Raw genomic sequence first — 22,733 nt, 5'->3', positions numbered from 1 at the left:
GGTGGGTAGGTGGGAGGCAGTAGGGGAGGGAGGAGAGTGAGAGGAGGAGGAGTGGAGGGGAGGGAGTGGACCCGAAGCTTCTAAAAACTGTGCGCTCTCACTTTGTGCCGAATGTCAACGCAGACCCAACCACAACCACCGCCACCACCACCACCACCACCGACTCAACCACCGACACGTCGGGGCGAACTGCCCCAAAGCTGCTTCCTCGCTAGGAAAGACATCTCTAACATCTCTAACAATTCAGCCAACGATATTATTGAGGGTGCTTGCACGCGTGTACGTATACATACACACGGCATGTGTGGGAGCGGTGGCGCAGCGGTTAGCGCGCTGGCCTACGAACCCGGCGTCCCGAGTTCGGTTCCCCGATCACGGCTGACATCGGTGGCGAATACCTGCGTCGGTCCCGGGACTCCTCTATGCCGACTCAGCCTTAAATGATCAGTAACTTAGTGCGGTGTAAAACAAAAATCAGCGCTGGAGAGAGGCAAAGAAGACAAAGGCGGCCGGGCGTGGTGTTGGCCACCCACCCCCTCGTGTGCCGTTCCGGCCTTCATAATGTGCTCGCAAACAGCACTTGCCCCTAACAATTGACGTTAGATCTTTGTGTCTTGCATCCTATGATACACATATGTTACGAATCGTCCGCGCGTGCGTGCGTGTGTGTGCGGTGTGTGATTGTCTCTACGCGTGTGTCTGTGCGTGCCTCTGTGTGCTTGTTTCGTGTCCGCCAATGTGTTGTTCGTTGTGTATGACTGCGTGTGTATGTGTGCGTTTTTGTGAGTCTGTGTGATAGTGTGTGTGTGTGTCTCTTTGTGCATGTGATGGTGTATTTGTCTGTATGGGTACGTGCTCGCTAACAGTACTTGCTCCAAGTCACTTAAGGCGACACGGGGAATTCTTTCTTTGCCTCTGTGTGTATGTGAGTGTCTGTGGGGTATCTTCAATAGGTGCTCGCAAACACCGCGTGCCCCCCAAAACATCCTTGTACGTGTGTGTATGCGCGTGTGCATCTGTGCATTTGTCTTTGCGTGCATCCGTCTGTTAGCACGGATTCGTGCACCTCTGCTCGACTCGTGTTGTGCGCGTGTCTGGCGATGTTTCTGTCCGGTTGAAATCTTTCGCCGTGACTGCCTCTCACCATCCCGTCGATCTGCGCCGACGTCTTTGTCTCGGACATTTCATTAAGAGGGACAAAGCTACTCCGCGTAGCCTCTAACGGAGAGTTGGGGCGTGTGTTGTGAACGATCACTCATGAAGAACCTTGTATAATACAACGACAAAGACCCCCCCCCACCCCCGTGTATCCTTAGCAGACTGTTGGGGCAAGTGCCATTTGGGAGCATCTACGAATGCCGGCAGGGCACACGAGGGGGTGGGTGGCCAGCACCACGCCCGACCGCCTTTGTCTCCCCAGTGCCGATGTTTGCACATCGCACCAGCGTTCTCGTTTGAGGCTGAGTCGATCTTGATGGGAGGTCCGGGACCCGTTCAGCGGTGTTGGCCGTGAGCGGCGGCTGGAATCGAACTCGGGTGGTCATGGTTCGTAGCCGCGGCGCGCCAAGCGTTGCACCACCGCTCCCCACGTGCTCTACGTGCGTGGCACGCCACGTGCGCCATTGCATTGATATGTTCATTGCATCGTTACACGTGTGACGACGGTAGGCACCGTGCGTGTCTGTCAATGGCAATGACATCAGAATGCATTTGTGTCGGCTTACAATGAGCATCAATATCAACACAGTGGGTTTATATATACACACACGCGCGCGTTACTAATTGCTGCAAGAAGTATACGGAGCGTGTTGTGTTCCGCGTTGCATTGTTTGTGTGCGCGTGTACATAAATACGTGCGTTGTGGTTGGTAACTGCGACATTACATACACACACATTACATACACACATTACATACACACACATTACATACACACACATCACATACACACATTACACACACACACACATTACATACACACACATTACATACACACACACACACACACATTACATATACACACATTACATACACACACATTACATACACACATTACATACACACACATTACACATACACACATTACATACACACACACTACATACACACACATTACATACACACACACACACGTTACATAGATCTACGTGGAGCTGTGGCTGCAGTGGTGAGGGCACCGCGCGCTAGGAATTAGGGCTGAACGTTTAATCGATTTCGATTTGAAATCGATTAATCGTTCAGCCCTGCGAGGAATTGTCTTGTGAATGGTTGCGTGTTCGTGTGTGTCTGTGTGTTTGCGTGTCGGTCTTCATAGGTGCTTCTCGCTAACAGCACTTGCCCCAACAGTCTGTAACAGCTACACGGGAGATCTTTGTCTTTGTGTGTACGTGTGTTTGTTTACTTTGTGTGTTCGTGTACGTGTGCGCAAGTGTGTGTATACATACTTACGTGTGTGTATGCACGTGCATGCGTGTGCGTGAGTGTATGTATCGATATCGATTCTTCATCAACAGCCTGTGTTTAAACTGCACCTGGGCCTCCTCTAGGTCGACTCAGCCTTAAACGAGTACCTGGTTTTAGGCTATACGGGGGATGTATATTTGTACGTGAACGCACGTCCGTACCATGTGCATGTGTGTCGGTACGTATAACCGCTTAAGGATGTGCGCTACACGCACGGACGCATACGTTTCATGTATATTCCTATACACATCTTTGCATCGCTTGTCGCTAACAGCACTCTCGTGCCAACAGTCTACGGAGGCTATACGGGTGACCTTTATATTTGTGCGCGCGTGTGATGCTACGTCGACATCTCATCCGTCATCTACTGAGTCGATCGACTGCTGGATGAAGGCATCACGAAGCCGTGTTGTTCATGGAGGGAGGTTGTTGGGGTGCGGCGGGGGTCTTTGACCATACTTCACCACGCTGGTCAGTGCGGGGGGTTGGTACATCTGTGGCAGACATCACTCGCCATCGATGCTGTGCCGTGGCCAGGAATCGAACTCAACACAACAACTGCGGTGGGTGCGTGAAGACAATTCCTCGCAGGGCTGAACGATTAATCGATTTCAAAGCGATGTAACGTGTGTGTGTGTGTAATGTGTGTGTGTAATGTGTGTGTGTGTAATGTGTGTGTGTGTAATGTGTGTGTATGTGACGTGTGTGTGTATATCTAATGTGTGTGTGTGTAATGTGTGTGTAATGTGTGTGTGTGTAATGTGTGTGTGTGTAATGTGTGTGTGTGTAATGTGTGTGTGTGTAATGTGTGTGTGTGTAATGTGTGTGTGTGTGTAATGTGTGTGTAATGTGTGTGTGTGTAATGTGTGTGTGTGTAATGTGTGTGTGTGTAATGTGTGTGTGTGTGTAATGTGTGTGTGTGTGTATGTAATGTGTGTGTGTGTGTATGTAATGTGTGTGTATGTAATGTGTGTATGTGTGTATGTATGTAGTGTGTGTGTGTATGTAGTGTATATGTGTGTGTAATGTGTATGTATGTAATGTGTGTGTGTGTAATGTGTGTGTATGTAATGTGTGTGTGTGTAATGTGTATGTGTGTAATGTGTGTGTATGTAATGTGTATGTGTGTAATGTGTGTGTATGTAATGTGTGTGTGTGTGTAATGTGTGTGTATGTAATGTGTGTGTGTGTGTAATGTGTGTGTATGTAATGTGTGTGTGTGTAATGTGTATGTGTGTAATGTGTGTGTATGTAATGTGTATGTGTGTAATGTGTGTGTGTGTAATGTGTGTGTGTGTGTAATGTGTGTGTATGTAATGTGTGTGTGTGTAATGTGTGTGTATGTAATGTGTATGTGTGTAATGTGTGTGTATGTAATGTGTGTGTATGTAATGTGTGTGTATGTAATGTGTATGTGTGTAATGTGTGTGTATGTAATGTGTATGTGTGTAATGTGTGTGTATGTAATGTGTGTGTGTGTAATGTGTATGTGTGTAATGTGTGTGTATGTAATGTGTATGTGTGTAATGTGTGTGTATGTAATGTGTATGTGTGTAATGTGTGTGTATGTAATGTGTATGTGTGTAATGTGTGTGTGTGTAATGTGTGTGTGTGTAATGTGTGTGTATGTAATGTGTGTGTATGTAATGTGTGTGTATGTAATGTGTGTGTAATGTGTTTGTGTTTAATGTGTGTGTATGTAATGTGTGTGTAATGTGTTTGTGTTTAATGTGTGTGTATGTAATGTAATGTGTGTAATGTGTGTATGTAATTTGTGTGTATGTAATGTGTGTATGTGTGTAATGTGTGTATGTGTGTATGTAATGTGTATGTAGTGTGCGTGTGTGTAATGTAATGTGTGTATGTATGTAATGTGTGTGTGTGTAATGTGTGTATGTGTGTATGTAATGTGTATGTAGTGTGTGTGTGTGTGTGTAATGTGTGTATGTATGTAATGTGTGTGTGTGTAATGTGTGTGTGTATGTAATGTGTGTGTGTGTAATGTGTGTGTGCGTGTAAATGTTTGCGGAACAATGCGCGCACACACACACACAGCGGCCACGCGGTCGTTGGCAACGTGAGCCTCCGTTGCCTTCTTAGATCAATAGCGGGCGCGAGAGAGAGAGAGACAGCACCACCACCACCAACAACAACAACCACCACCACCAACAACAACCACCACCACCAACAACAACCACCACCACCCCCGACACAGGCCGAAGTTTCCAGGATTAATGAAGTCGGCCACACTCTTCCTCGCGATTATTAAATTAGGGTCTGGCCGTTCCCACTAATTATCGGGCTGCCTCGCAACCCCCCCCCCACTTCAGTAGATGTATCGTCCCGTCTTCACTCATCCAGACCCCTCCCCTTGTACGTCTCCCCCCCTCCTCATCCTCCTCCTCTTCTCTGTCCTTCTTCATCCTCCTCTTCTCTCCACCCCCCTTCTCCTCCTGCTCTCTCTGCTCCTTTTTAAAAATCTTTTATATTAAGTTCACTTGCTTGCTTGCTTGCGCGCTTACGACCGTGCACATTTTTTGGTCGTTTTTTAACCCACTTCCCGTGATCCAATCGAGCTGACATTTTGCACACAGACTTGTTGTGCGTGACAATTTATTTTCGTGAACATTTTTTTCCATAACATTACACTTTTTAGGAAAAAAAAAATATATTTAATTACCAATTGCTTAATGGTGGCAGGCAATCATCTGACCCATAGGTGGCAGCCATCTCAAGCCAGAGGACGAGAGGACTCTAGCCGCCACGCATATAAAGGATTTATAGTGAAAAACTTAGTTTTTACGGGTTAACTTTTTTCTGTCTCGTCCTCCTCTGCTTACATCCTCTGATTCTCTCCATCACTTCCCTCGTCCCGTCTCTTCCTCCTTCTGTCTACATTCGCGTCTTCTCTCTCCATCTCACCCCTCCTCCTCCTCCTGCTGCTGCTGCTGCGTCTCATCGCGACTGTTTCCGTCTGCGCTCTCCTCTTTCTATCGCCTCCTTACTTCGGAATCAGAATGTTTGTTTAGACTGCCGGAGGAATCCGATGAGCTATGAAGCTCTTTTTACGACAGACGTCCAGTCCGGGGCACGCGGTCAGAACGTTCCAACAACAAACAGCACAAAGCACAATCCGAGTGCGAAGTATAGGAATGGTAAACAAATGACTTAAAAAAATATACACAAATTTTACGTGATCCTCCTCCTCACTCACTCACTCCCATTATCCTCCTGCTCTCTGCTGCTGCTGCTGCTGCTCCAGTGTTGTGTTCAGATGTCAATCACCCCGCCAGCACCAATCCGCGGGTCCACAGGAAATTAAAGCGGCCCCCTCCTCCGCCCCTCGTGCCTGCCCCCCCGCGGTGTCGATACGGGGGGGGGGGCGGGGGCAGATACGAGGGGGGCAGATACGGGGGGTGGGGGCAGATACCAGGGGGGCAGATACGAAGGGGGCAGATACGGGGGTGGGCAGATACGGGGGTGGGCAGATATGAGGGGGGCAGATATGGAGAGGGGGGCGGGGGCAGATACGGGGAGGGGGCAGATATGGGGGGGGGGGTGGGGGCAGATACGAGGGGGGCAGATACGGGGAAGGGTCAGATACGGGGGGGGGCAGATACGGGGGGGGGCAGATACAGGGGGGGCAGATACGGGGTGGGGGGCAGATACGGGGGGGGGGGCGGATATGGGGGGGGGGGCAGATACGGGGGAGGGGGCAGATACGGGGGGGGGCAGATATGGGGGGGGGGGGTGAGATACAGGGGGGGGGGGGGTGATCCTTAGCGTGCTGGCGATACGCTAAGATGACAGAGCCAAGGTCGTGTTGTATAATGTAACCAGCTCTTGGTCAATCCACCTCTGGATGAAAGCCTCCCCTCCTCGTGCATCCGTATTGCTAGACCATGACCATGCTTCACCACGCGGCTTGGCGACGGGGCTTGGGCGCCGTGCCGTTAGAAGGCCGCAATGCTCGACCGCCTTTGTCTCCCCCCAAAGTGCTCGTGCTCGAACATCTCATCAAGTTACTCGTTTGAAGGCTGAGTCGACCTAGGGGAGGCCCAGGTAGCGGTTCGCTTATTTCGCCACTGATTGTTCGTAGTTTTCGGGACTGGAACTCAGGTTTGAGCGGAGTGCGCTAACCACTTGGCCACCGCTCCTCCGTACGTACAGACGACGCACACACACACACGCAGAGTCACTCACACACACGCAGTCACTCACACACACACAGTCACACACACACAGTCACGCACACACACGCAGTCACTCACACACAGTCACACACACACACGCAGTCACTCACACACACGCGGTCACTCAAACACACACAGTCACACACACACACGCAGTCACTCACACACACGCAGTCACTCACACACAGTCACTCACACACACACAGTCACTCACACACACGCAGACACTCACACACACGCAATCACTCACACACGCAGTCACTCACACACACAGTCACTCACACACACAGTCACTCACACACACGCAGACACTCACCCACACGCAGTCACTCACACATACAGTCACACACACACACGCAGACACTCACCCACACGCAGTCACTCACACACACGCAGTCACTCACACACACACAGTCACTCACACCCAGAGTCACACACACACACACGCAGTCACTCACACACACACAGTCACTCACACCCAGAGTCACACACACACACACGCAGTCACTCACACACACACAGTCACACACACACGCAGTCACTCACACACACAGTCACTCACACACACGCAGACACTCACACACACTCACTCACACACGCAGTCACTCACACACACACAGTCACTCACACACACGCAGTTACTCACGCACACGCAGTCGCAACAATAGCGGCCCTTCGCCACTAAGTGGCAGCGGTCGAGTTAACAAGGCGCTTGTGCCAGGCTAGGTGCACTCTGAGAACACGTGTACTCACACGCACACACGTACTACGCAAATGCAATACGCATCATCATCATCATCAGCAGCAGCAGTAGCCAGGATCTATCCGCGATTGGATGAATGCCTAATCTAGCTACTCACGGCGTACCGTCGCATGCACAAGCACACAAGAATCGTCTTATAGACAGCGCTGTTAGCGTGCAACCCCAATTAAGACGCACACGCATGGAGCGGTGGCGCAGTGGTTAGCGCAGTGCGTTCGGAAAACCGGTCACCTGCGCGGGATTTCCAGGCCAAGGCGAACATCGCAAACCGGTTTTCAAGCGAGCGAGGAGAAGTGTGGTCAAACAATTCCCGAGACCCACACGGAGTGGGGGAGGTCTTCATCGAGCAATGGATTTACAAAGGGCTGAATTAAAAAAAAACACACAAGTACATTGAAGACGAATGCGCAATGCGAGACCTGTTATCTTGTTTTTGATTATACCCTTCCCCCCTCCGTTATTCCCCCGCCATCGCCATCAAAGAAAAATGCTCCCCCACCCCATAGCCTTCACGGATTGTTAAGGCAAGTGCTGTTGGCTTCGTACGGTGCGAATTGAGTTCAACGTACATACAAGGCTGGCACGCTGACACCAGGGTATGGGTGGCCAGCGCCACGCCTGGCCACCTTTATCTCCCCAGCGGCGATGTTTACGCACGGCACCAGCTTACTCATTTGAGGCTGAGTCGACCTAGGGCAGCTCCAGGACCCGTTCAGATATTCGTCACTGGTGCTGGCCGCGAGCTGGAATCGAACCCGGGGTGCGGCGGTGCCCAAATCGCTACAGGAACGGCCCGAGCCCGATAGAGACAAAGATCCCCCGTATAGCCTTAGCGGACTGTTGGGGCAAGTGCGGTTATCGAGTAGCACCTAAGAAGGCCGGCACGGTACACGAGGGGAGTGCGGTTGGCCAGCACCACGCCAGGCCGCCTTTGTCAAAGACACACACACACACATACTCCGCTCCCTACTCCTAATGAACACACACACACATACTCCACTCCCTACCCCTAATGAACACACACACACATACTCCACTCCCTACTCCTAATGAACACACACACACATACTCCACTCCCTACTCCGAATGAACACACACACACATACTCCGCTCCCTACTCCTAATGAACACACACACACGTACTCCGCTCCCTACTCCTAATGAACACACACACACATACTCCACTCCCTACTCCTAATGAACACACACACACATATTCCACTCCCTACCCCTAACAAAGACATGCACACGTACTGCGCTCCCTACCCCTAACACATACACACACACACACATACTCCGTCTCCTACCCCTAACACACACACACGTACTCCGCTCCCTACCCCTAACACACACACACGTACTCCGCTCCCTACCACTAACAAATACACACACACACACATACTCCGTCCCCTACCCCTAACACACACACACGTACTCCGCTCCCTACCCCTAACACACACACACACGTACTCCGCTCCCTACCCCTAACACACACACACACGTACTCCATTCCCTACCACTAACAAATAAACACACGCGAGGGTAGATGGCGTTTGGGATCAGCAGAGGGGGTGAGTGAGAGAGAGAGAGGCCGCGATAACTGCAGCCACGGTCTCTGTCGTTACGTCTCGACCCGTGGGGTCACCCACCCACTCACCCACGTGCTCCCTGCCCCACTCAGTCACACGCGGGCAGCGATGAGCTCAGCTCTACCTAGACCAGTGGTTATTTTTTTCAACCTTTTGTTGGCTATCGGTACCCCAACCTTGTTGAATTTATATTCGTAGGATTTTTCGGTAAAGTCACGTAGGTAAAAAATTAAAATTAATAAAAGTAAAATAAAAAATAAAATAATATAATATATAATATGTGACTTTACCCAAAAAACCTAAGAGTATGAATCCTTGCAGTCACGAAAGCTTCAAATCTAGAATTGTTGAATTTAGTTTCGACCGTGTATGTACCCCCTTGCCCGACCCCAACAAAGTTTCTGAAGACGTAAATGTACGGAGGAATTCATGAACGTTGTATCATTGTATTTTTTTTTATTGTTTCACCAAACGTCAACTTTATCAGGTATCACAAACAGCTAAGAAACTGCGAGCGAATTAAAAAATAAGAATCAACGGACGCTCTTGCACACGTGACGTGTTGGCTCCTCTTCGAGGCCCGCATTGTTTAAGATCAATTGAGTTTAGAAAATGTGTTTTAAATCGTGCTAGGTTGCCATATGCATTAAAATGCTATCGTTGTTATTTGACATTGGCAGATTCGTACGTGACTTTTTGGTGTCATCTTGTCCAACACCATGTGAGACTAGGCTCTAAGGAAAGCTGTCTCGGGTGTGGACCAATCAACTTCAAGGACAGTGGATACATTATCAGAGTTATGTTTTTGTTTGCATTACGACTGCAGGTAATGTGGTCTATGCAAACATGACTCCTTGTAAAAAAAGGTGTCAGTTTTGTTGCCAGATAGAAGGGTAAAAAAACAATTATCGTACGTGACTATTCACCAGTGACTCCCATTCACGATATCAATTCGCACATTTATAAATCACTCCCCCCCTCTCCCCCCCCCGGCATATTGCCACGCGTACCCCCAGGGGGGTCCGCGTACCCCCTACTCCCCCTCGCCCCCCTTGAGAACCACTGCTCGAGGCCACAGTTAGCCGGCGACGCAGAGGACAACGGTTCGACACCGCCTCGGGCTCCGTCAGCTGTTCTCTCGGTTCGATCTCCCGGGCGCGGCAGTTGAAGCGATGGTGCGATGTTCTCATATCCCACGCACCTCACTCCCCCCGCTCAACCCCCGTCTGCCTCTGTCCACACATCCATAATAGCAAAGTGTAAAACTCAACTACGGTTTAATTTCCCAGGTAAGGCCCTGTGAGCTATGTGGCTCAATTTTTTTTAGAAGTGACCTGGCCACGAATGATAGCTCGCACGAAGTGGCTCGTCACGTGGACATTTATTCGCGGCCAAATACTCTGAACGCGTGATGCTCATTCTGATTGTGGAGGTGACAAAAAACCGGAGGAACCGGAGAAAAATCCACGCGATCAAGGGGAGAGAACGAGACACCGCAAACTCCAAATATACAGCAGGCGTCAGGGTCGGGATCGAACCCACGACCTCCTGTATACCAGGCGAAGAAGTTAACACCTTCTAGCCACCGTGGTGATGATGATGAGAGAGAGACACCACAAACTCCAAATATAGGCAGGTGTCAGGGTCGGGATCGAACCCACGACCTCCTGTATACCAGGCGAGGAAGTTAACATCGCATAGCCACCGTGATGATGATGATGATGAGAGAGAGACACCGCAAACTCCAAATATACAGCAGGCGTCAGGGTCGGGATCGAACCCACGACCTCCTGCACACCAGGCGAGGTAGTTAACATCTCCTAGCCACCGTGATGATGATGAGAGAGAGACACCACAAACTCCAAATATACGGCAGGTGTCAGGGTCGGGATCGAACCCACGACCTCCTGTATACCAGGCGAGGTAGTTAACATCTCCTAGCCACCGTGCTGAGTTCCAGCTACGTCTAACATCAGTGACGATCATTTGTACCCGGTCCTGGGAGTCTCCTTACGTGGACTCGGCCTAAAAGTGAGATCCCAGGTGCGGAGGGTCAACATCAGGGGAGGCAAAGGTGGCCGTGGCGTGTTTCTGGATGACTTTAGTAGGTACTGACAAACAGCACTTGCCCCAACAGTCTATATGGCTATGGTGGGGGGGGAGGGGGGGGGGGAGATCTTGGCCCTTTTTGTAAGTATATCGCATTGGCAATGAATGCAGGGAATGTAGGAATTGGTGAATTATGGAATGAATAATTAAACAGATGAAAATGATGGTCAATAAACATGCATAACGTGCACGAGGATGGGCATGCATAACATATAGCGAGATACACAGACCAAGATCCCCCGGGTAGCCTCAACACGCTGTTGGGGAAAGTGCTGGTAGCGAGCACCTATTAAAGCCGACAATGCGCACGAGGGTCTGGTGTAGCCAACACCAACGCCGGATCGCATTTGTCTCCCCAGTAGTAATGTTTCCGCACGACACGCGGTACTAATTTGAGGCTGAGTCGACCTAGGGGAGGCCCATAACCGTTTGAGACAATCGTCACTGGTGTTGGTAGTGAGCGGGAATCGAACCCGGGCAGCTACACTACCCGCTCACTCACGTTCACTCACTCCCACCTTGAAAATACTTCCCACAAAACTGCTCTTCACAATCCCCGTTCCCTTACGCAAACCTCACACACCCACTCAATAATTAACTCAATCAAAGATTCATCGTCCCACTCAAAACACGCACACTTGCAGTCAACCATTCACCCCATCAGTTCACTCATCCACTCACTCAATCACTTCCCCCCCCTACGTCCACTCACTCCTCATTCACTCAACCACTAATTCACTCACTCTACTCCATCCACTCATTCGTTCAATCACTCAGCCATTCACCCACACACTTCCTCGCTCAAATATCCATCCACTCACTCTACGATCCACCCGTCTATCCACTCGAGGGCCCATTCACTCACCCACTCATTCTCTCACCCACTCATTCACTCGCCCACTCATTCACTCACCCACCCATTCACTCGCCCACTCATTCAATCATCCACCCACCCATTAAGCTGCCTCACTCACCCATTCAAGCTCCCGCTCACTGTAACAACCGTTCACCCGTCCACTTACTCCCCATTTCCTCACTCACTCACCCAAATCAACAACATCAATTCACTCCTTCACCCTCCCACCCGAGAGATCAGAAACACATTCTCTTCTAAGGGGGCGCCACGGTGGCTATGAGATGTTAACTACCTCGCCTGGTATACAGGAGGTCGTGGGTTCGATCCGAACCCTGATGCCTGCTGTACATTTGGAGTTTGTGGTGTCGCTCTCTCATCATCATCATCACGGTGGCTAGGAGATGTTAACTTCCTCGCCTGGTATACAGGAGGTCGTGGGTTCGATCCGAACCCTGATGCCTGCTGTACATTTGGAGTTTGCGGTGTCTCTCTCTCATCATCATCACGGTGGCTAGGAGATGTTAACTTCCTCGCCTGGTATACAGGAGGTCGTGGGTTCGATCCCGACCCTGACGCCTGCTGTATATTTGGAGTTTGCGGTGTCTCTCTCTCATCATCATCACGGTGGCTAGGAAATGTTAACTACCTCGCCTGGTGTACAGGAGGTCGTGGATTCAATCCCGACGCCACCCACCGCCTCGCGTGCCGTTCCGGCCTTAATAGGTGCTCGCTAACCTCACTTGTCCCAATAATCTCTTTAAGCTACACGGAGGATCTATGTCTTTGTGTATGCGTGTGTGGGGAGCGGTGGCACAGTGGTTAGCGCTCTGTGCTCACGAACCTGGCGACCCGAGTTCGATTCCCGCTCTCGCAGCCATCGACATCGGTGTTAGAATTTGCTGAACCGGCCCTGGGTAGACTCAGCATTCATCGAGTACTGTGTACACGCCTGCGGTGTGTAACCATAAACAACGTCACTGGGGAGACAAAGGCGGTTCGGGCGAGTTCATACGTGGCCACAAAGCAATAACGGTGCACAGCGCTTGCCCCCGCATTATGCTTAAGCATCTTAAACTTTGTGATTTCTTGTTTTACTTTGAGTCGGAACGTAATAACTGAAGTGGCAGAGATAAAAAAAAACAGAATCCCGTACACACACACTGGGCGGGAGAGTGCAATGCTCAGTCAAACCCAAACGCCATACACGGGCAAGCCACTCAACATCAATTAAGCAATTTACCTTCGGGCTATCTACACGTCTCTCTCTCTCTCCGTTCGGCGCGGATGGTGGCTTCAGTTTCGCCTTCACTGGCCCCGTGTCATGGATTTCGTCGCCGTTTTGAAAAATCCTCGACGTGCGGGACTCGAAGGTGGCGTCGCGGTCAGACGACCGAGCTGAACCTCTGTGACAAAGAGCTTTGCAGCTCTTCGGATTTCTCCAATGTGATACAGGTTCGCCGGTTTGATGCGATCTCCCGGCCCGGCAGCTGCAACGACAATACCGCCACCCAGCGGCGAATGCCCGATCACGAGCCAAGGGCTGCCACGGTTGGCGAGATGTTAACTACCTCGCCCGGTATACACGTGGTCGTCGGTTCGATTCCGTAACCTGCCGGGCCTGCTGCTGTATATTTGGAGTTTCCGTGTCTCTCTCTCCCCGTGGATTTTTTTTCGGGGTCCTCCAGTTTTCCCCCCCGCACCCCCCAACATTTAGAATCAGCATCGCGGGTTTCGAGTGTTTGACTGCTATAGATGTCCACGTGATGATTGGTCGCTTCTGTGAAACAGCTACATAGCTCTGTGGGGCCTTCCCCTCGCCTCTGTCCACCCAGCAGTGTTCACACTGGTTCCACCAGCCCACAGGGGATTATTGTGCCCGTCCGTCCGTCGTGCAGGGAGGGGCTGAGTGGGGAGGGAGTGGCTGGGTGGGGTGGGGAAGGTGGGGCTGGGTGGGGAGGGTGGGGAGGGGCTGGGTGGGGAGGGGCTGGATGGGGTGGGTGGGGCTGGGTGGGGGGCGGGAGAGGTGGGGCTGGGTGGGGAGGGGCTGGTCACCCCGTGGTGCCCTTATAAAACTCAACGTTTAACCTACTCACGCCGGCTTGTGCCCGCCCTCACAGTCGGGCATATTTGCGGAATACACCACGCCGCCGTTGACCCTGTCCATTGACCGAGCAACCCAACGTTCCTACCAGCTCCCTCCGCAGGAACGTGTTGGTTTATCCCACATTTTGTCGATCGGCAGTCGCGTCTGGTTGGGGTGAAGCGTGGCTTCTGCCACCTCTTCCGAGACGTCTTGCCAGCGCGTGGAGGAAAGAGTAGAGCAAGCTCCCTCGAAGTGGATGCTCTTACCACCAGCGGCGGGTTCGTGGCGAGGGTTAGGAATCGTCGGCGTAAGGCACTTACCACTGGAGTGCAAAGCATGCCTGCACAACAATGATCCTGACATTGTGGTGAAGATGAACTCGGTCGAGATTGAAAATGCTGCGTGGCCAAAATAACTTCTTTGAAGAAGAGCGACCCGGACTGAAATCCCTGATTACTAGGACCATAGACAAAGATTCCCTGTATAGTCTCAGCAGAGTGTTGGGGCAAGTGCTGTTTGCGAGCACCTATGAAGGCCGAACGGTACACGAAGGGGTGGATGGCCAGCACCACGCCCTACCGCCTTTGTCTCCCCAGTGGCTAAGTCGTCCTAGGGGAGGCCCAGGACCGGTTCAGATAATCGTCACCGGTGTTGGCCGTGTGCGGGAATCGAACTCAGGTCGCCAGGTTCGTGGCGCGGCGTAGCGCACTAACCGCTACACTGCGGCTCCCCACCTTTGTCAACCTATACCACACAGAGACACACGCAGAGAGGGGTGAGAGAGAGGGAGAGAGAGAGAGAGAGGGAGGGAGAGCGGTGCTTGAAAATGCTTTTTTGAGATAGATGTAGTGAAGCAAATTAAATTGCCGCGGGCTATTTTAAATTGTGACTTAAACCCACGTTTCACCAAATTAATATTAATTGAATATGAATGAGAAGGTAATACGAAAATTATTAGTCTTTTAAATTTTGCAAGTGATTTTTAATCATGTGTTAGGCAGTGGCCCATTACCCACAGTGCAAAGCAGTAATTTCTCCTGTATTAGGATTTGACAGATTTTTTTCGACACCCAACCCCATTAGGGAAAGAGTTTTTTTTGTGTGTGGTGGTGTTCAGAAATGGGAAAGCGTAAAGATGTAAGCGAGCTGGCACCATGACCGTAACGATAATTATCACACAACTGGACTTGAGATCCATGTGTGGCCGGGTTTATTCAACATATTACATACCAAAATAAAAAAAAAGTATTTTACTGGGTAAGGCACAACTGTGCTGTCTAGATATTATTTTTTTCAAGAAGCGACCTGACTCTCACAAATTGGATAGCTCCACGAAGTGGCTTATCATATGCACATTAATAGCAGTAGCCCAATACTCTTAACGCGTTATGTTGATTCGAAATGTGGTAGGGGAAAAAAAACCCGAGTAACCTCGAGAAAAATCCAGGCGACCATAGAGAGAAAGAGAGAGACACGCAAAATCCAAATATACGGCAGCAGGCGTCAGGGCCAGGATCGAACCCACGACCCCCGGCATACCAGGCGACGTAGTCAACATCTAAACACCGCGGCTCCCTAATTAAATGACTATTCACGAACGTAATTGCTGTTGCTGCCCATTCAAACTGTTCAGGAGAGTGAAGTGTGTGCTTGGGCAGGCACACGAGCAGACGGAACGTTGCCCGGTGGCTGAGAAGAACAACAGCGGCATCCGAGAGACAGAACGCGCCCTAGAGAGACCCCTATAACGGAGGAGACGGAGCGATGAAATCGTCTCTGTGTGTGCGCGGGTGGCGCTGGGTGGCATTGTCACATCGTTAGAGAAGTTGGCGACTTGGAGTAGGAGGTGGACGAGGGGGGGAGGGGGGGCATGCCTTCATTCAGCAGCGGATTGAGCATGGCTGCTGACGACGACGACGACGATGATGACGGTGATAATGCAGCCGTGGATAAATCACGTTGGTTAAGTTATGGAGGCGGTTTGGGGGAGATACGGGGTGGGGGGTGGAGGGTGCAAGCTCGCGTGGTGTGACACAAATGAAGGAGTGCGATGGGTTTGGTGATGGGACGATGGGTGGAGGGGGTGATGCGATGCTGATTAAGGCAATTCGCTTATCCCTCTCGCAGTGACTGTCATTTATTTGTGCCATTATCTGACCAAGGGTGCCAAATTAGTATTCATAAATTTTATCCACAGAGAGAGAGAGAGAAAGCGAGAGACAGAGAGAGAGAGAGAGACAAAGAGGGATTGAGAGAAACGAGAGAGAGAGATAGCGACATAGAGAACGAGATAGAGAGAAATGAGGCGTAGAAAGTAAGATAGACAGAGAGGGAGGAGGAGGAGACGCAGAGAGACAAACCGATGGTGAAAATGTATGGGCGATCGAGCGATGGACGCGCGGAGAGAGACAGAGTGGGAGAGACGCAGACACAAACAACAATAGGCGCAGACACACACACACATTGCCGAGAGGAGACAGGGCTAGAGACAGCAGAGGGTATACAGAAACAGAGACACAAACTCACACACACACACACAGAAAGTAACAGAGAAAGAGAGACATCAACAGAGATGCAGTGACATACACACTACACAACAACAACAACAACAACAACCGCCATTCGCCACTAAGTGGCGGTGACGTCACCACGACGCTTGTGCCAGGCCATGTGCACCCTGAGGCCACGTGAAGTGTCGAAAGCCCGCTGGCAGGAGGTCACGGGGCAGACCCAGGTGCCACGGGTCGACTGACCGAGATGACCGAGATGACTGGCTGATGCACCACCTGTGCCCCCTACTGTGCCAACTTGCTGTGCTTTAGCCACCCGGCGCTCCGCTCGCTGTTGTTGTTGGAGGGCGACTGCCTCCAACTGCCCAGTAGCGTCCTTCACGAGCATCCTCCACTGAGGCCGATCTTGACACCGCTGGTACCAGTCATAGGCACACTACACACACATACACACATACACACACATACACACACACACACATACACACACATACACACACACACACATACACACATACACACACATACACATACACACTACACACACATACACACTACACACACATACACACACACACAGAGCCATACAGACAGACCGTTACACGTGCAGACAGATGAAGGTGATGAGCTGGGAGAGACACGTGGTGCACGCAGTAGAGAGACGCAAGCGTTTGATTGAAGTCTACCCAAGTACCGGGGTGAGCGGATTGTACAGCCGCCACCAGGGGTAGGCCCTCGCGGATACATGCGGAGGAAGTTACACAGGTGGGTAGAAGTTACACAGGTAAGCACAAGGTAGGTAAGTATAACTTACACAGGTAGATAGAATGTACGCAGGTAGGTAGACAACTTGAGAACTGCGTTGTGTGTTTAAGTTGTTGCCCTTCCCCCGCGCCTACGATGAGCACGGTCGCCTATGTACGGTGCGAAAGAAGTTCAACGCACGTACGTACAACTCAGCTCAAGCCTTCCGTAGGTCACGTGACCCGTGCGTGACCACACCCACTCTGAGCCCCTCCCCTCTCCCCGCCCACTGTGAAAACAGACTCCGCTGCTGCGTGCAGCTCACTTCTCATGCTCGCTGCTTCTCTCTGCTTCCTCTCGTTCCTCCTCTCATCAGCATCACCACCACCACCAGCAGCAGCAGCCTCTCATCATCGTCATGACCCTCTCATCATCACCATCATCATCACGACCCACTCATTATCATCATCACCAACTTCTCATTATCACCATCATCACAACCCAGCTTAAATATATGCTCCAAGCATGGTGCTGTTTCATTCAGACGCTGTCGCCTCGACAGACCTGGGTTTCACCTGAGGACGGCTGCTTGCGTTGTGGCCGAAACGTCGTGAGAATTATTTTATTATGTTTTACTTTTATTATTTTATTATTTCCCTTCTACGTGACTTTACCGAAAGAACCAAGAAGATGAATCCCTGCAGTCACGAAAGCTTTAAATCAAAATTTAACCCTCTATTCATCATCACCAACCTCTCATTATCATCATCATCATCATCACAACCCTCTCATCATCATCATCACCACCACCCTCTGCTCTTCCTTGACATCTTGGCCCGGTCAGTAATTCTCCCCCTATTCCTCGTCTTATTCCATCCTATTCATCATCCTTCTCATCCCCTTCCTGCCAAGTCCTCCTGCCCCTCGTCTCCTCCTGCCACTCACCTTGGGCCGTGACCTCCTCTTCGTCCGTCACGGGGGGCGTGGTGGGGACGACTTCCAATCAAACTTATATCATGAATTAAGTTGCTGCATTCATGGCTTATTTATTTAGTGACTCGCTTACCTTTTGCACTTTTCTCGGTTGTCTTTTGTTGAGCGTATTGTTTGCGATTGTAACCTTGCTTACACGACCATACTTGACATCTGTGTGTAGGTGGGGGGTGGGGGGAAGAGCTTCATAGCTCCTCGGATTCCTCCCGCAGTCTTTAATTAATACACTATGTAACATCATTTTTGTCCCTGGGTAGTAAGTGTCATTTTTTATTGCTTATGCCTAAATAAAACGTATAAAAAATGGCTATTTTTCCCCACAACTTTGCTTTTGTGACGAGGACAGTGATATTTGGAAATGTACCTATTTTCAATGAGAATTTGTTTTATATAAACTTTAACAAATTTTTAAACTTTAACACATTTTATAACATAAAATTCCGAGCAACAATTGTCCATGTTACCTGCCAGAGTAGTTTTGCATTGCTCGCAGGTGAAATGAGGTGCCCAGGGTTTGTCTTGATCCCCGACAGGCATGCCGAAAAATGCCTTGTAGGCCTCACACATCTTAGCAGATGCTTCCACAGAGTACTTTTTCGCTCTTGTCTTGAGAAAATTGGCCGCAGACAGAGCAAAACGCGTCTGCCGGATGCTTGCAGCCTCTCGATGCCCTCTCAGAAAAATGCAGATTTGTATCCACTTAGGCAGCTGGAAATAAACTGAACTGGTGGGCTTAAGGCCCCCGTATTATTACTACTATTTATATTACTGGAAAGTTCTAGAATGTTCTAGAAGGTACTCCAAGTTTGCTCAGCACTGAATCTATCTGGAATGGTACGTTAAAAAATATCAATGTCCTGGTCACAAAAGCAAAGTTTGTGGGGAATAATAGCAATTTTCTGTACTTTTGAGGCATAAGCAATTAGGAAATAACACTTACTACCGAGGGACAAAACGTTTTTTTGTTACACAGTGTTATTCTTCATTCTGAACTGGGCACAATCCTTTCTCTCTCTCCCGTACCTCCCTCCTTCGTCCATTCATTACATCCTTGATTCCACTCCCCTTGCCCACGAGTAAACAGTTATTTATATGCGTAATTTCCCACTCACGCCATCCACCACCCACCCCGGAATGTAACTATTTCTGTAAATTCGTATGGACGCGTAAAGAAGACATCGGACTTATTAACGCACGATCGTTATTGTCCGCGACGCGCGCGCCTTCCCTGTCATTCGCGAGCGAAAGGATTACATTGTCGGGGCATTGCTCAGAATTAAATTAGTGCGTTCGTGGCCCAGAGGCATTTTAGAAGCTTCGTTTAAGTGTGAAATCGCGCGCGCGCGTGCGCGCGTGTTCGTCGCGGCAGTACGGAGCGGTAGCGTGGTGGATGGAGCGCTGCGTTGCGATGCCTGGACACACGAGTTGGATTCCCGCTCACGACCAATAACAGTGGCGAATATTTTTGACGCCGGTCCCGTGTCTTTTCTTAAGCCGACTCAACCGTAAATGAGCAACTGGTGATGTGAACATCAAACATCAGCACTGGGGACACAAAGGTGGTCGGGTATAGTTTAGGCCACAACATCCATACGCACACCTGGCCTACGTAGCGGCTCTATATTATAGCCTCAACGGACTGCGAGGGCAAGTGCCGTTAGCGAGCACCTATAAAGGCCGGAACAGCACACGAGGGGCTGGGTGGCCAGCACCACGCCTGACCACCTTTGTCTCCCGAGTGGCGATGTTTACATAGCCTACCAGGTACTCATTTCAGCGCTGAGTCGATCTAGGGGAGGCCCAGGACCGGCTCAGATAATCGTCAGCAGTGTTAGCCGTGATCGGAAATCGGGCGCAGTGCTGGCCACCCACCACCTCGTGTGCCGTGCCGGCCTGCATAGGTGCTGCTAGTTAACAGCACTTGCCCCAAAAGTCTGGTAAAATTAAAAAACGTCGTACTCAGATTGTAAATGTTGTGGATTTGTTCTCCAACACACCGGTGTGCTGTACTAGTATACTACACTATGGACTACACTATACACTACACTATACACTACACTTATACACTGAACTACACTATACACTACACTATACACTACACTTATACACTGCACTAAACTATACACTATACACTACACTATACACTACACTATACACTGCACTACACTATACACTGCACTACTCTACACACTACACTATATACTGCACTACACTATACACTACACTATACACTGCACTACACTATACACTACACTACACACTAGTGCTGTACTGGTAACGAATTGGCACGTTCTGTTTACGTGGCACAAACCCAACTAAATGCCTGTGTCGGGTGGTGGCGGGTTTAACGACACATTTATATTTACGCGATCTAACCTCCCAAAAAAAAGCGTATATTGAGTCCGTCAAGGCTATACAGCTTGATCTTCGTCTTTTCTTGTACGAGACTGGATGTGACTGCACGTGCGACCGCGAGCTTGCGCGTCAAACTCCCAATCCACCTTCTGCCCCCTAACGCGACAGCTCCCTGCACACAGCGGGGCGCTCACCACAACGCCACCGCTCCCCGGCGCACCTCAACAAAGGCACGCGCACGCACGAGAGCGACGTCCGGTAGCGGTGGCGGCGGCGTCTCTCTGCCCGCCGGAGTGGTGCTAACGGCGATGGCTGCAGTCTCTATCAGGTGCCCTGTCGGTGAGCGGTCAATGATAGATTTGAAGCTTTCGTGACTGCAAGGATTAATTATATTTTTTTTATTATATTATTTTATTTGTATTTTATTTTACTTTTATGAATTTTTTTACCTACGTGACTTTAACGGAAAAAACCTAAGAATACAGTCAATGACACACTCGGCGCTAAAATGATTTTCCGTCTCTGCCCCGCGGTTCGTGAGATCATCCCTGAAGACGCGGCAATGCCCATGTGCGCCTACTTTCTTACGGAACACTACGCTGAGATAAGAAAAGTTTTTTTTTTAACCGGGGAAGTCCCCGCTGACTAGTAGCTCTTTTATCAGAATCGACGGAGCTCTCACGCAACGAGGTGGCTCATCGTCACGTGCAAATGAAGAGCGGCCAAATACTCGGAACGCGCGACGTCGATTTTCAATGTGGAAGGAAACACCTGCGGGGGGCCCAGAGACAAAATCCACGCGACCACAGAGACACGCAAACTCCAAATATACAGCAGCAGGCGTCAGGGTCGAGGTCTCACCCACGACCTCGTGTATACCAGGCGAGGTAGTTAACATCTAGCCACCGTGATGATGATGAGAGAGAGACGCCGCAAACTCCAAATATACAGCAGCAGCAGGCGTCAGGGTCGGGATCGAACCCACGACCTGCTGTATACCAGGCGAGGTAGTTAACATCTCCTAGCCACCGTGATGATGATGAGAGAGAAAGACACCGCAAACTCCAAATATACAGCAGCAGGCGTCAGGGTCGAGATCTAACCCACGACCTCCTGTGTACCAGACGAGGCAGTGAACATTTCGCCACCACGGTTTTTCTCCCCACGTTTAGAATGAACGTGCGTTCACAGGATTTGGCTGCTGTTAAATGTCCACTTCGTTGAGCTCTCAATTGTGGCCGTGTCGCTTCTGAGAAATTGCTACATAGCTCAGCGGGCATTGCCTGGTAAAATAATGAGTTTCGTTGTTTTATTATTATAATTATAATAATACGTAAACATCTTTGCCTATGACCACATGATCTGGAATGTGTCTGCTTTCACAAAGGTCTGAAGAGGCCTGGTTACGCGTTTTGTTAGTTACCGTTGAATTGCCACAAGGGGCCGTCCATAAATGACGTCACGCACCTGGGGGGGGATGGGTGGGGTCAGACATTTGTGACGATGTGTGACGAGGGGGGGGGGGGTTCAGAAATGTGACGTCACATCAAAATGCGCAACTTTAAATAAATATAGAATTGTTATAACAACACTAATTGTTATAACAGCACTCTTACAACATCAGAGTGCAGCGGCACATTAAACACGCACTACAATGACAATAGTTTACAGCGATTTGAAACATGTTTTATGGTTTTGGGGGGAGGGGGGTGCAGAGCTTTGTGACGTCATATTTGAGGGGGGGGTCTGACTTTTTGTGACGCCGTGTGACGAGGGGGGGGGGGGTGTAAAAAAGTCGTCCAAAATCGTGTGACGTCATTTATGGACGGCCCCTAAGTGTGGAACAAGGGGTCAAATTGGTTGGCACGTGACAGCTCCACTGGCGCTGTAAAGTTGGAAGAACAGTTTACCGTTCTTTGGTTCTTTCGGTAAAGTCACGTAGACAATAAAATCAAACGATAATAGAATGCGACGTTTCGGTTGCAACACAAGCAACCATCGTCAGGCAAGAGTGAATGATGACAGGCAGACACGGGAATAGCATAGGCAGACACACGCAGAGAGAGAGAGAGACACA

Source organism: Lampetra fluviatilis, chromosome 42 (assembly GCF_964198595.1).
Source record: "Lampetra fluviatilis chromosome 42, kcLamFluv1.1, whole genome shotgun sequence".
NCBI classification, from domain to species: domain Eukaryota; kingdom Metazoa; phylum Chordata; class Hyperoartia; order Petromyzontiformes; family Petromyzontidae; genus Lampetra; species Lampetra fluviatilis.
The sequence above is the reverse complement of the archived record's forward strand: the minus strand, read 5'-3'. Positions refer to the sequence as shown.